The sequence below is a fragment of the Ochotona princeps genome, chromosome 27 (genome assembly GCF_030435755.1).
Source record: "Ochotona princeps isolate mOchPri1 chromosome 27, mOchPri1.hap1, whole genome shotgun sequence".
NCBI classification, from domain to species: domain Eukaryota; kingdom Metazoa; phylum Chordata; class Mammalia; order Lagomorpha; family Ochotonidae; genus Ochotona; species Ochotona princeps.
In genome coordinates, this window is record NC_080858.1 from 21,125,912 (window position 1) to 21,139,771 (window position 13,860).

Sequence of the window (13,860 nt, forward strand, 5' to 3'; positions counted from 1 at the left end):
GCTCAGCCTGGACAAAGCAGGCCCTCCTTTGTTTTTGAAAAGATACCTTTGGCTGCAACCTGGACAGCTGTGCTTAGGAACTAGTTGTTTACCAACAGACCCTCGGATGGCTGGATCCATGGAAGAGTGAACAAATGAATTAACACAGAGAGGAGGTGACAAGCCGGACTGGATCCCTGGCTGCTCTACTCTGACCTGATTCTAGGAGAGGTTAGCAAATTCCAAGATGTCTCATACAGTGCTGCTACGTCTCACAGATGAAACAAGTAACCTTAACTGCTGAGATTGCTCTCAGGATCAAAAAGGAAGATGGCTAAGGGGTTACACCTCAGAATGTCTGAAACAACAGGTTCTGCTCCAGACCAGGCTACTTGTGTTGCATACCTTTGCATTGTCTCCCAGTGGGATATGGACACACATAAAAGTTTCTGGGGCTCCAGGCGGGGGTGGGGAGGGTCCCATTTTCATGGACAGCTTCACCCACGAATGACACCTGTGGACTGAAGTGTGTGTGGGCTCATGCACATGTATGTGTGCTGATAACTGTTTAAGATTTAGCATCTCCTGCAAATGATCCAATGCCACAGAACCTCCCTGGCCAGTAGTAGATCTATATGGAGAGTGCTTTGTGAGGTCATATATAAGCAGAACATGCGTGACAGTGGCCCAGATGACATTCAGCTCTGCCCCTAGAGAAGAGGGAATGCAGCAGCTGTCCTTGGTAAAGCTCGTTGGAGCAAATGGGACCTCCAGTGTCATCACGGAGACCTGCGTTTGCTGCACAAACTCTCCCTTGTTCTGACTCTTCCTGTCTCACTGGGAGGTTCTGTATACTCTGGCTGACCCTGATGTACAGCTGGGACACAGGCACCTGTGCCCTGTAGAGTACATCAGGCGGTAGCGATGGACTAGTACCGCACTAGCTTAGTCTCAACATGCTGTGCCACCCACTACCTGCATCTCCGCAGCTTTGTCATGCAACTGGCACATTCTTGCCTTTGGAATACTTAGAACTCCTTGCTTGCTTAAGATTGTTCAGCTGATTTGGGTTGATTCCACTTCCTACCACCTCAGAGACCAGAGAACAGATTCTGGTACTTCCTTAAAGTTTCTTCCAACTTTGACTACCAGAGAGGCTATAGTGGGTGCATAGAGGACTGTCAGAGATAGGAGAAACTTTCATGGGACATTAAGGGTGTTCAGGTACCTTTAAATGTGTCATCTCATTAGAACACAACAACCCAATGATCCTTGGAGACAGAAAGTAAAGCAAGTTGAAGTGCACAGTTGGCAAAGCAAGTTCCATGAAAACGTCTGATTGCCAAGTGATCAGCTTTCCTGTGCTGGAACTGTCTGGGAAATTGCATACCAAGGAGGTGACCTCTTCTAGACTCAGCTTTTGGGTCAGGACTACTGACTTCTAAGGCTTTTAAATCAATAGAAAAGAAGCACCCTTCTTCCTCTCTCTGTTCCTTAAGATCCAGCCCCACACACCTGTCTTCGACTACTCACTCCAGGAGGTCCATGTTGAGAGAACAGTTGTTTCCTCCCTTGCTTTGTCCTTATTCAGAGCCCAGGAGCTGCAGGAGAGCAGAGATTGAAGGGTCAGTGACGCAGACTAAAATACAAATGTTGGAGGGAAGAAGTTGTTTCCAACCACACAGGACCACATTGCAAAGCAGACCTTACAGAATCATTGCCATCCCTGAGTTTCTCATCTAGAATTCTTGCAAAATGTATCACTATGGATGCTCCTGGTCATGCTGGAGCTGGGTGTCTAACACCTAAAACTAAGTAGATAGAAGTTTTGGACTTGGAAGTCTCTGAACCACTGAGCAGTCTAAGTGAGGCTTAGAAGCCAGGATCCAATGGAGTGACACACGCTGACCAGATGTGAGGTCTGGGTGGTGGTCCAGGAGCAGCAGATGGTGGCTCAGCCATGACTTGCAGTTGAAGGGAGCAGCCCTACGCTGCAGAAGGGACTGTAGCTGCTCTGCACATTAGAGACAAAACCTGTAAAATCCATGGGATCAGAAGGGCATGGGGTGCCTCTCTGTGTCTGCTACACAGATGGACTCGAGGCCATTCTTGCATACCCATCTGCCTCTTGCACCTCACACACAACCATCACCAGCAACATAGGTCACCTGTATTCCTGTTTCTAGGAGCAGAAGCAACCACTGGTGAACTCCAGGCAATTGCTTTGCTTTCCAATGTCTAATCTAGAACACGCTCAGAAAAGCTCATGACCTATGACTAGAAGAGTGTCAGGAAGTTAACCATGGTGTTGAGGACTGTTAGACACAAATGATAATAAGAGGTTTAAGAGTGGGCCTCCAGGAACTTCCCTCTCTCTCCTGCAGGAGAATTTAAGAAAAGATGATCTTTCTGCATTTGAGTCAATGACACAAGGATCCCAGCACCCTTAAAGTGGATGATATTAGTATAATAATATAGGGAAATCAGTGGGGATGGGGGAAGAGGAGGGGGAAGAGGAGAGGGAAGGCAGGGAAAGGAAATCCTTGAGCTTATGGAACTGTATCATAAAAATAATATTTTTTAAAAAGTGGGCTATTTAGAGAACTGATGGTTAGGCGAGTGATCCTTCCCTTTGTGGGTCACTAATAGTCACAGACTCTTGGAGCCGTAGATGTAAGGTGGGATGCTAAAGCCCAACTCTAAAACAGTAGACGTAGGGTATCACGGGAGATGATGAATGGGTAAGCACTCTGCAAGCTGCGTTATGGTGTCACTGATGCATTCTCGTACCGAAGCTCTGCTTAGAAAAGGGCTGGGAAGATGGCTTCTAATTAGACACCCCCCCGCCCCCCGCGGGCCCAGATACTCCTGCAAACAATGAGAGTTCCAGGAAGCCTTGAGGTGGCAATGGAGGAAACAGAAGAAATATCGTAGCTGTGCCTTTCTCCATCTCTTGCTAATGATGTCATCGGGGACAGAAGATACTGAGTACCACCGGTGGTAGGGGGCAGGGGTGAAGCCCATGGCCCAGGGTATGCACAATGAGCACTTGTTGTGCAGTAGACATGCTGTCCAGGAAATCTAAGTTTATTTTGGGGTGTCTCATCTGCCAGGCTTACAAAGTTTGTCCCCTACAGGGTCTCCAGTGTCTCAGCATTTCCCCCTACACACAGTCACATCTACCTGACAACAGACCTCCCTTCCAGTTTGCAGCCAGTTCCAAAAAGTGACACACACACATACACCCCACTATAGTGGCCCCTCTGTTTTTTGCTGTAATAGAAAAATCACCTAGCAGCACACCTTTTCTCATTTTGTGGGTGCCTTCTATGAGTGCACGTCAAAATAGGTTTGGAAATGAAATTAAAAGGCAAATGTGGTGCAATTTTTTAAATTCATGCATCCTTTTATTAGAATATATCTTTTTCCATTACCTTTTTTAAAAAATTTATTTATTTTTATTTGAAAAGCAGATTTTACAGAGAGAAGGAGAGATAGAAAGAGGTCTTCCATATGCTTGTTCACTCCCCAGATGACTTCAATGGCCAGAGCTTAGCCAATTTGAAGCCATGAGCCAGGAACTTCTTACTTGGTTTCCCATGTAGGTGCAGAGGCCCAAGGACTTGAGCCATCCTCCTCTACTTTCTCAGGCCATACGCAAGGAGGTGAGTAAGAAGTGGGGCTGCCAGGACACAAACCACTGTCCATATGGGATGCCAGCCTTATAAGGTGGAAAATTAGCCTATTATATCACCACACTGGTCCTCCATTCACTTTTTGAAAACTCCTCAAATACTTGGGATTATTATATACAGAAAGGTTTTTCTGGCCACTCCTAATTTTTAAGATTTTTTTTTTTTATTGATTTGAGAGGTAGAGCGACAGAAAGATCATGCCTACTGGTTCTCCCCCTGATTGCCTATAGCATCCAGGGCTAGACCAGGGCAGTGGTCAAGAGCCAGCACAGCAGTGCATGTGTCCTCCAAGGGGGTAGGAAGCCAAGTACTTGACTGGTCACCTGTTGTCTCCCAGGGTCTGTATGAGAAGGAAGCTGGAATCTGGAGCCAGGCTTGGAGATCCGTCACACAGTGCGATGTGGGGTGTGTCTGCAATGCTAGGCTCGGCCAGGCACCTCTGTGCACTGTTTCCTCTGTAGTAGAGTTTGGTGCTTCTTTTCACAGTGTTGGCTTCCCAGGATGGGTGTTGGCTCATCTTACACATTTGGATATGACTTCTGTATTTGGCCTTGGCTGTTTAAATCATGTGTGCCTCCTTGAATGCTTTATCCTCTTTTAGAGATTCTTCACAGTTTCTAGTTGATAGAAGTCCCTCTTCTTGGTTGTTAAACTTAGGCAATTGTGCTTCTTTGTTATGTGTTTTCGTGTGTGTGTAAAACAGTTGTATAGGAGGGTAAGAATTCCAGTGAACACTTAATCTATACTGTCTTAAAAAGGGATAACACTTCAACGTTCTCAAGAATATTACCATGAACAGTTGAAAGCAATTGACCCCTGTGAAAATCATGATGAATAAAACCAGACTCCTTAACTCCATGCTTGCCCTGTAGCAGGGTTAAGGGGTTAACTTTCCATACACAAAAAGATTCTGTTATCTGTATCTTGGTGTCATTAATAATAACTAGGCTTTAGCATTAGCCTGGTCTTTAGAAAAAAGTAATTTATTCGACAGGCAGAGTAAGAAAGATCTTCCATTTGCTGGTTCACTTTCCAAGTGACTACAACAGCCAGCACTGGGCCAGAACAAAGGCAGGATCCAGGCGCTTCATCTTGGTGGCAGGTGCCAAATGCCTGGATTATGTTCCACTGCTTTTCCCACACCATTAACAGGGAACTAGATCAGAATCTGAGCAACCGTTACTCCAGTTGGTGCCTATATGGGATGCCAGATGTCTTCTGTCACTGTGTTACTTCCCCAATGGCCTCAAAAGCCAAGGCTGGCCAGGGTGAAGCAAGAGTCCAGAACTTGAGCTATTATCTGCTTCCTCCTAGGGAGTGCATTAGCTGGAAGCCAGGACTCAAACCAGGCACTGCAGTGGGGGATATGGGCATCCCAGATGACTGCTTAACAATTGCATCACACACCTACCCACCCTTTTCCTGCCATGACATGACGTTGTTGAAAGGACTAAAGATAATGGTCTGCAATTGGCTAAGTCTAGAACATGATCAAGATTCCAGGAATGCTAGCTAGTACTATGATGATACTGTTAGCTATCATTAATTATTCCAAAAGGGAAATAGCCAATGCAATGCCATCTTGGGGAATCCAGGGCAGGAACTCCCAGCAGACTTTCTAAGAGAGTAAATTAGGAACCTAGGGACAGTTCTTCTGGAGCGATGTGTGGGCTCTGATCCCTGGTCATTTGCACCCTCAGTTTTCAGGCCAATCAACTGAGATTCTGAAGACAGGTGTTGCTCAACTCTGCTTGCGATGCCTTTATCCCAAACAGGAGTGCCTGGGTCAAGTTCCAGTTATTTCACTTCTGATCTAGCCTCCTGCTAGTGTACACCCTGAGAAGCAGTGGATGGAGGCTCAGGTATTTGAGTCCCTGCCACTTATACGGGAGACCTGAATTGTGTCTGGGATTTTGGCTTTGGGTTTGCTTAGCCTTGGCTTTTAAAACATTAAGCCAATAGATAGAGATCTCTCCCTTTCTCTGTCACCTCCATCTCTCCGGTCACTTTCATTCTGACTGCCCCTCCCTCTGCATTCCAAATTAAAATAAACAAATACTTTAGAAAGAGAGTTCTGCTTGGCCCGAGGTTGAAGAAGAGGCTCACATTAATTTGTTTAGCAACGGACTAGGGAGCGGTGTTAAGTCAGCAAAGGTGTGGTTGTCCTCAGAGTTCAGGCCAATGAACTGAGCAGCAGGTTCCCCCCAAGTCATGAAAACAGTTTGTAACTGAGGTCTTAATGGAAAGTGTGAAAACAGCTGTGGAGCACATGAAGGTTCTCAGGTGAGCTTGGGTTAAGGCCAGACTGAGGGTAACCAGGTTCTCTCCAGGCTGCACATGATCCTCTTGCTGAATTGTAGGGCAGGCTTCTGCTCCAGGGAGGGGAGAAGCAATCAGCAAGCTGCAGGCTATTGTGGGTGACAAATAGGCAGACCACACGGAGTTGCCAATCCAAAGAAGCAAAGCATTACGTGTTCCTGCAAGATTTGAATTCTTGCTGAACCTTCAGGCACAGCCATGACCCTCCCTGGTCTTTATGTTTAGGTAGCAATCCAATAAGGACCTTTAGTGAAGTAGACAGGCGTGAAATGAAATCTGCATTGCCGTGTAGGAAGGCTTGGCTGCCCATCTCAAGGCTTGGAGCATTGAGAGCTGGAGCACATCTTCCAGGTGAAAGCCTGGCATCTGCTTCCTTATCGTTCCCACCTGTGGATCTCTTGCTCTTCCTTCAGAATTTCACCTGGGGTCTGCTTCTGCCTCTTAGGTTCAAAAATGTGTGGAGCACAGGATGAAGCAAGGAAAGCATTTAGGGATATCCCAGACTATCAAGCTTCGGATCTTGAAATCCCAGGCAATTAAGTAACCAGTTTCTGATCACTTCTGAAGTTTTTCATAAATATGGCACTGCGTTGGAGATTTTACCTAAGCAATTTCTAGCACTGTAGCAACCTTACAAGACAGATGTTATTTCACCCTCATTTTTCGGATGAGGAAGCTAAGAGCAATTAAGCAGCCAATCAAAAGTGAGGGCTGCTGGGTTGCAGACCTCCGTGTGCTGCCCCTGCACAACCTGTAGTTCTTCCATCTAGAAGCAATATCTGCCCACTGCCTTTCACCCTTTAAACTTTACATTTTTCAGAAACAGAGTTTCAGTAATGAGGTTCTAACAGTAACCTCTTACCTGACGGTGACATTAATTTTTTAGTTTGCTTCAAAAGGTCTCAAGTGTTTTCTTGAGCTTGACTCCTCTGTTTCCTGGATTAGATGTGGTTGGAAAAGAATTCCATTCCTTATAACTGCTTGCCTATTCACATAAATCAGGTACAGTAGAGTCCGCATCACCTACCTGACCTTTAACCTCTCGGGCACACCCTGCCTCTCACTCTCTGCTATTCATTGTATGCTTCTTTCCTGCCTCCTGGGGTCTCACAAAGCCTTGCTTTTGGAAGCCTTTGCTGGCTTTGTTGCCCAGCTTGCTATCACAAGTACCCCCTCCTGCAGGAAGTATACCCTGAAGTCCAACTCACACCTCTGGTTCACTACTTGCTACATTACACGTGTTCATGGATCTGGCTGCCCCATGGATCTGCATGTTCTTTACATGCAAAACCATGTACATGGTGGAGTCAGCCTTGCTGAAGTGTTTTTCTGAAATTAGCATGCAGTGTGTGTCTTTGCTGTTAGGCTATATTATGTAGTTCTGGGAAAGGAAGAGCCTATTGGGACACAATTGACAGCAAGGGCTTCCGAGAAAGCCCCAAAATTTCAGACCCCCGAGGTTGCAAAGAACTTTCAGATTTGGGCTTGTACTATAAAGAAAGGGAAAGGTACCAGCAAGCTATCAGCTTTTGTGTCGAGTGCAAACAAATTACTTAGCCCCTCTGAGGTCTGCCGACAATAAGCTACTGATTTACAGAACCCCAGAATAATCCATCTGCTTTAATCTCTGCATTTAATCCCTTAAAATATCCTGGCACATGCATTTGCTGGCATGTGCACCTCCAAACACACACACACACACACACACACACACACACACACACGCCCTTTCCTAACTTCTGAGGAGTTCTTCACTGGGAGACTGGGAATAAAATGTGACTTCTAGAAGTTTTTCCTTCTCCCATGCCAGAAAGTGTCATTTTTTCCTTCCTCTCAGTGGTATAAACCCTTTGGCTCATTCACAGGGTAAGGATCAGACAGACACTGGGAATCGTCTTTTCGGTGGGTAGCTTAACCCCCGCTGGGCTTTGGCAGAACCTCAGCCAAAGGGCACCCAGAAGGCCCCCAAAAGGCTTAAAGGAACAGCAGTTAACCTTTGCACATTCGCAGTTTGCAACAAGACCCTTTGGAATTTAGCTGTCCTTAGAGACACTGCAAACAGAATCACAGTGGGTCCCTAGCAGGTGACACCTCTATTTCATTCCTTTGGTTAAACCCTATCTTAGAAGGAGGGGTAAAGAAGAAGTAGATTAGATGATGGGGTCGGGGTTGTGGGGGAGGCAGGAGAGAGTGATCAGAATTCCTTTGGCTCCTTGTGGATTGCAGCAACCTCAGGGTAAAGACTCTTGGATTCTTTGTTTCAGCCTTTAAATTTCTGCAGTGGGGTATTGTGGGTTTTCTCTTTGCTCCTGTCTTGGCCTCTCCATTCCCGGATGGTTGATGGTTGCATCTACTTCTTGTCATTTGCTAATATCCCTGCAGGAAGATTAGGTTTGGCTTTTTCAACCTCCAAACCATCATGGCTGATAATTACAGAACTGGGAACCCTCCTCAGTGCTCTGTGCTCTTGTGAATTCTCAACTACCCTACATGATGTCCCATCCCAGTGTTCTACAGGCTTCTCTAAGATCCTCAAGGCAGAAACCACACCGGTCTTCCAAATCCTCTTCTTTGATCCCTGTTAGGATGTGCATCCCTCCAGGGCAAGGCTGTTTCAGATTCTTGCTTCACTGCGCCTGTAGCACCTGGAATACACAATGGCACGTGGGGATTGCTCAACAGCTGTCTGCTGACTGATGGAATCCTCGCCTAGGGTGCGACAGCAGGGAGTGGCAGTGCCTAAGCTTGGAATCACTCACATCTGAACCCAGGGTCCAAATGGCCTTCCCCAGTGGTTCCTGCCCCCTCTGCCAGCCTTCTCCAGTGCTGGTCTCCCTTCCTAGGTGCAGTACTGTCATCGACAGCACACTGCACTCTGCGTGCCAGGCTTGTCCTATGGTTTCCTTCACTTGCCCCTTCAATCGGCAGACTAAACACATTTGGCTCTCCTAACCAGAAACACAACCCATTGGATCCCTGAATTCAAGAGTGTCAACTTGCCCCAAATTGAAATCGAGGCCAAAGAGGCATCACAAAGCTGGCTCTTGCCCTCAGCCACAGGGAGACTTCGGGGATCCTTCCAGAAGCCGTTATAATACACAGCAGATTTCCTGATTCTGAAACATATGCCTGTTCACATATGTGTTTGGTATGGACAATTAGGAAAATGTCTGAATGAGCAGAAAAATGACCAGAAATTCCACCAAAGTGGCAGCTCACGTCTTTCAAGGCTTTTTTTTTTTCCTTTTAAAATTCATTTGAAAAACAGAATTGTAGAGATAAGAGAAGAGCAAGATCTCCCAATCCCTGGTTCATTCTCCATGTATATGGACACAGTGACTTGGGCTGTATCAGGGCAAAGCCAGGTGCTCCAAGCTACTTGCAGGTCTTCCACATGGGTACAGAAGCCCAAGCCCTTGAGCCAATTCTCTGATGCTTTTCCAGGTGCATTATCTGTGAGCTGGGTCAAAATTGGAACAGACAAGATTCAGAGTCTGTATGGATTACCAACTTCACAGGCTGAGCCTTAACCCACTGCACCGCAGTGTCTTCAACTCTTTCTCTGTGTTTTGTGTCTCTGTGTTACTGTTTCTGTGCATCTCCAAATGCGTGTTTTCATGTGTATTTGTTTCTAGGTGTGTGTTGTGTCCTATGTTCCTGTTTGTGTGTCTCTGTGTTCCATTATATCTCTGTATATTCCTATGTGTGCTCATCATGTGTGTCTATTTCTGTGTGCCTATCCATGTGCTTCTTGTGTGTTTTAAATCTGAAATGTAACCAATTTTTGTTCTAATTTTTATTTATTTGAGAGACAGAGACATACAGAAGATCTCATCTGCCAATTCAGACATTTGAGGAATGAAATGTCCTAAATAAATCCGGGGTCAATAATTCAGTCCAGAACCCAATTTCTTAAACCATCATCATGCCTCTCAAGGTCTGCATTAGCAGCGGGCTGGACTCAGACCCAGAGCTGGTAATCAACCCCAGGTACTCTGATGCAAGATGCAGATATCTTAACCAGCATCTTTATGAGACAGAGATCTTCCAACTTCTCCTTCATTCCCCAAATGACCACAATAACTGGAGCTGGACTGGTCCAAAGCCAGGAGCCAGGAGCTTCTTCTGGGTCTCCCACATGGGTACAGGGACCCAAGGACCTGGACCATGCTCTGCTGCCCTCCAAGCCATTAGCAAGGAACTGGATCAGAAATGGAGCAGCTGGGACTACAGCTCATGTTCACAAGGAATGCCAGCACAGCAGGAAGAGACCTCGCCTGCTACAGTATGGTGCCAGCCCACTTTAGCAGCTTCCTAATCATTAGGCCAAAGGCCCACCATTACCTTCCTCCCTCTTCATATAGAGGGTGCATCCTATATAAAAATCTGCCATTTTTCATTTACTGTTCCTTTGTGTATATTATAAAACTCTCACTACATGTTATTCCATCAGGTACCAGCCTTAACCTCTACCTTCCTGTGCCATGTTTTCATTTGGGGCATAGTTTTTATCCTGCAGTTACCACCCTTTTACACAAATTTGTACAAACATGTCATTCTCTTGGATGCAACTTTTAGAAATGATCTTTCTGAGCTTAAGGATGTCAGCATGTTAAAGAGAGGTGGTGATATGTGCAAGCTTTGGCAGCTCCGGGTGGGAGAGCAGGAAGGCTCCCCAGCCACCCCAATGCACCCCTCCCCTGCCTAGGGCAACCCCAGTGATAATCGTTGGATTGTGCCAAAGGTGTTTACCTACCCTTGGCTCCACCCTGTGATCTTTTGGCCTAGGTGCTCTGTGACATGATTTTTGGAGTACTCCCCTCTTGTCTTTTTCATCCTCTTTCTCCATTCCAAGTCTTTTGACTCTGTGTAGAGGATCTTGGAAAAGAACTTGGGGCCAGGAACCAAACTGTATTGGCTCCAAGTTCCAACCTCATCTCTGGGATCCTTTCCATACCTGTCATCCTTCACTTCCCCCTCTGTGTAGTGAGATAGTAATGCTAGTGCTTTGGGGTACTTGTTATGGTACAACCAGTAAAGCTACTGCCTGCAATGGTGGCATCTTCTGTGGGCACTGAGCTGTGTCCCAGCTGCTCCACTTCCCATTCAGCTCCCCACTAATGTGCCTGGAAAAGCAGCGGAAGGTGATGCAAGCGTTTGGGCTCTGCCACTTACATGGCATACCTGATGAAGCTTAGAACAGTGCCCGACACAGAAGGACAACTTTAATAAATGTTACTTCATTAAAATATGTTTTAAAAAGAGTAAACCAGTTGATGAGTGTTATTAGTATCTGTATTCATGTTGTTTTGACTTCTGAGGTCTGTGGCAAGCATATGGTGGTATGAGTGTCTGACAAGACCTTCCTCTTCCCAGTTCTTGATACTGGTTCTCTCTTCATTTCCCATCATTTCTTCTGCTTTCTTGTTTCACAGAGCATGGACTCATCTCTGCCTTCCAGGTCTGCCCACTTGTGCACACTTCTCCCTGCATTCCTCTTGGACCCTCTCCTGTGTGGCTTATGTCTTCACTTAGGAAGGACTGGTGCAGCTTTCCCAGTTGCCTGCATCTGAGAACTGCATTGTGTAAACCTGTTCTCTCCATTCCTTAAACATCTCTTTGATCCATATTCAACTCTATCTGTACTCCTGACAGGTGTTTGGGGGTAGTTGGAGGATTTTTTTCTCCCTTGTTGTTAGCCCCCGTGTCCCTCCAGGCTACCCACTCTTTTGGGAGCTTTTCCCCAGCTGAACACAGATTGGGGCCATCTATCATGAAGGCCTTCCCAGGAAAAGTTACCAAGACATCTGCAGAGCTACCTCAGCATGCACGGAAGGAAGGCTCTGGACAAACACTCCATCCGAGCTTCCCAGTGACTTTCTTGGAGCTCTTCAGAGCCAAAAGCAACATGAATTAGCTTGACCCTGGCCTTTTTCCATCCCAGTTCCTACCTGTACCCTTCTCTTCCCCAAACCCAAACTTAGTTTCAAGGAAACTCTGTGCCCATATTTCCTGTCCAATGCTTAAAGCCACTGCAGTCTGTCCTCTACCCACCATGCCCCCACGTGGCATCCTCTGGCTTCAGCTTACTTGAGTATCTTTCTTGAAATCTCCCCTCTCCTGGTGATGATGCCGCACCATTCTAGATTTTGTCCTAATTCTGTGGATGCCGCAGATAAACTTTTTTCCTTTGTCTGACCAGGGCTCCCCTTTCTTCAGCATTCACTTTAGGTATTCCCAGAGGGGTCTTCTCAGTGCACAGAAGGAATGTGGACTTCCCCACACACCAGTGCTTACTGTTCAACTACAAACTCACACATCCAGCTGCCCAATCAGCGATAGCCCAGCCCGTCTTGGGTCCTTAAAACTCAGTGCATCCTAAGTACAACAGGGCTCCTTTTACATCTTAAGCCTTTCCACCCACTGTACCTCTCCCCCATTGCTTCCTATCCCTCTAAGTGGACTCACATGCTACTGCAGGTGCTAGGTCAGGCCTACAGGAGTCATCTTCAGCTGGCCCCTCTCATAGCTCTACACCCAGCAGTCTGCACAGCTTCGTGATCCTCACTTTGAAACATCCCTTGTGTGTGTCCAGATCTGATCTGCACTAAACTATCTTTATCTCTTGCCATTCTTCACCCTTGGAAAAGCTAATTTCAGGACTATCCACCCTCCCTTCTAGGAACTTCCCCCATGCTCTTCTATGTAATGCTTCTGGATTTTGGTTTTGTTGTTTCCCAGTAGGCACCATGTGTCATGTGTTCTACAATACTGCCTTCTAGCCTCTGAACCTCAACATTAGGTGCTTTCTCCCACAGCCTAGAACAGTTATCCTTCCCCTCTGAGCTTGAATTTCACCCACATGGAGAGGTTGTCTCTAACACTTGGGCCTAGTCTAGGACACCCTGCCTTTTCCCCCACCCCAGGCAGGGTGCGATTTCTACAGTATCCTGACAATTCCTGCTAATAAGGAAGGAACAATTCCTAATTGTTCATAGCAGCATTCCCTACCCTGAACAACACGGCTCCTGGTCGTGCATGCACAATCAGTAAATAATTGGTGAATGAATGAGTGGGTGAGTGAAAGGTGTTTCTCATGCAGAAACCTGGAATGAGATCAGAGAGCAAGGCTGGGATTAAGTAAGAAACTTCCCCAGGGTAGTACTGTGAATTCCCAGCACAGGTGACCAGGCCTCATTCACTTTGGCAGGCATTCCTTCCACACGCACGGCCAGGCAAACAGTTGAATGAGGATTAATCCCATCCCACAAGGAGCTTATTCCTGCTTTGAAAGTCCTTTTAAACAAGCTCTGAAATTAGTTTGGCAGGTAGACAAACTAGTCCTCGTTTCTCTGCAACCAGTGATGTAGAAAAAAGGAACACACACACACCTGCCCACAGGCACGACACACACATGCACAGCATCATACTCACACATGTGGACACACCCAAAGCCTTCTTGTGTCTTACAAGATGATATCCGAGTCTTTGGTTGAGGCTCTTGGCAGGCCATGGGATATCCTATTAGTCTTAGGTGTGAGAAGGCTGGCTTCAGTGTCACAGCCGCATTGATGGCTCACTGTTTGCTGGTTAGTTTCCTCTGTACCCCAGTTTCTCTTGGATGCTAAAAGGAGTTAACACCTGCCCCTCAGGGAGTATTCTTTGAGTCCTTGGACTCTTGGTCTTCTGAATTCTCAGAGGAGATGAAGTCAGAGGACAAAGGATGACCATATCCTTCCTCCTAGACCCCAAGAGCTTTCAAAACCCCTGTGCCCAAAGATGATCAATACTTGTCATTAGAGGAGCATCTGAGAAGAGGCTTTGGGAAGCTCGAGGCTCAGTGCTGCCCTCCAGCTCACAGTAGAGT

General features: G+C 46.5%; 1 protein-coding gene across 1 annotated transcript in view; it reads left to right on the top strand.

Moving 5' to 3' along the window:
- NTF3 (neurotrophin 3) overlaps positions 1–13,860 on the top strand; it is a 58,294-nt gene that overhangs the window by 13,094 nt on the left and 31,340 nt on the right. The window lies entirely within an intron of this gene.